Consider the following 2,001-nt stretch of genomic DNA (forward strand, 5'->3'; position numbering starts at 1 on the left):
CCAGGTCCCATGAATATCCTGGCTAGGCTGTGCAACATCTTTGACCTTGAAGTTCTCCCTGGAATGCTTCCCCCTCCTCCACTTGTTCTGTCTGCACCTTAAATACATTCAGGGCCCACGTGGAGATCATCTGTCACTTTTCCCTGCTGTCAATTCCATCTCCTTTCAGCTGGTGCCTGAAAACTTTCTTTTCTGTGAGAAACCCATTCTCTGAGGTCTGGGTGGGGCTGAGCTCTTACAACGGAAATGCTACACCCCAGGAATGAGAGATGGGGCTCTCCAGGGCATCTTTCCAGACTGAGAATCAAGCCAGCATGGACAGAAGCAGAACATGGGGGTGGACCAGGAGGAAGACTAAGTCCAAAAAAACCCAGTGTGAGTCCCTGGATCCAGCCATGCCTGAACTGGTCACTGCTGGACTTCACAATTACCTAAGCCAATAAAAGCCTTTTTTTTTTTTATTAAGCTGATTGGAGCTGGATTTCTGTCACTGACAATGAAAAGAGACTTCATACTAACTGTAATTCATAGAATCATAGGTGTCAGAGCCTGAGGGCCTTGGAAACCATCCAATCATCTTTCATTATTTGATGTGTGAGGAACCTGAGACTCAGAAAGATGAAATGGTTTTGTCACAAGTCACACTGTAAATTAGGGACAGAGCTGAGCCCTATCCCCCTGCATGTCACCTTCCTGGGGGCTCCCAAACCAGGCTTCAGGCCCTCTTCCCCTCAGCAGGATGTGGGAGCCCTGTTCAGGCACATCTTTGTTCCTTGTCCTCCATCTGTTTTATTAGCCTGCTGGTCCCCTGGGTGTAACCTCCAAATCTCCTGAGGGGAGAATGCCAGCCGTCGCCCATTCTGATACCCCAGTGGGCCTAGCACCACGCTTGGCACCTAGTAGGGCTGCTGAGTACATGCTAATTTGCCAAAGGCCTTGATGCCTGAGTGGCTAACCCCACCCTCCTTTTCCACTGAGACCTCTTCTCTGGGTTCACTTTGCTCGCAGGCAAGCCTTTTTTATCCAAAAAGCTATTTCCCAGGACATTGTGAGGAACTGCAACCAGAGGGAGGAACAAGGACTACGATGTTGCCTTTTTTCTTTATTTCCTTTTGTTTTCCATTTTCTGCCTGCGGATTTTTCCCCCTTCTTCTTTAGCAGCCCAAGTTGCTAAATTGCACATCGCCAGCAACTCCTGCAAGCTTAGCCCTTAAGTGTTACATTTCTGTAACAGATACTCCATAAGCGGCACTTATCTTCGGAAGGGGGCTGGGAAAGCAAGCTAAAATTATATTTCCATTTCTGTGCCTATGTTTTTAAGCTGTTATTTTAGCATTTCTGACTAGTTCACAGTTGACACCTACTGATGGAAAATGAAATGAAACTCGGCCAAGAAGGAGTCTTCCCTCTCCTCCCCGGGGCTGAGAACGAGCTCCTTTTTATAACGAGACGCAGCTGTAGCCGAGCACAAAGACTCCCAGATTTGGAAATGCGGCGTCTGCAGCCCAATCCCAGCTTGGCCACAAATCAGCTCTTGGACCTTGGGTAAATCCTCTAACCCCTCCAAACCTTGTTTTTCTCATCTGTAGAATGGGGGTCATACCTGCCTGCATAATGAAGGAGCCCTGGTGATACAACGCGTAAGCATTCAGCCGCTAACCGAAAGGGTGGCGGCTCGAACCCACCTGGCAGTTCTGTGGAAGAAAGATCTAGTGATCTGCTTTCATAAAGATTATAGCCAAGATGATCCAATGGGACAGGTCTACTTTGTCACGTGAGATCTCTAGCAGTGAAAATCGACTCGACAGCACCTGACAACAACCTGCATGATAAGGTTACTGTGGACTGACTTGACATATACCAAGAACATGAATGTGTGCTATGAAAATGCTTGGCACGTAGTAGGTGCTCAATAAATGTTAGTTGTTTCTAGGTCTTGTTGTTAGCTGCCCTCAAACCAGCCTGACTGATGGCAGCTGCATATCCAACGGGATCGAGCAG

Source organism: Loxodonta africana, chromosome 13 (assembly GCF_030014295.1).
Source record: "Loxodonta africana isolate mLoxAfr1 chromosome 13, mLoxAfr1.hap2, whole genome shotgun sequence".
NCBI classification, from domain to species: Eukaryota; Metazoa; Chordata; class Mammalia; order Proboscidea; family Elephantidae; genus Loxodonta; species Loxodonta africana.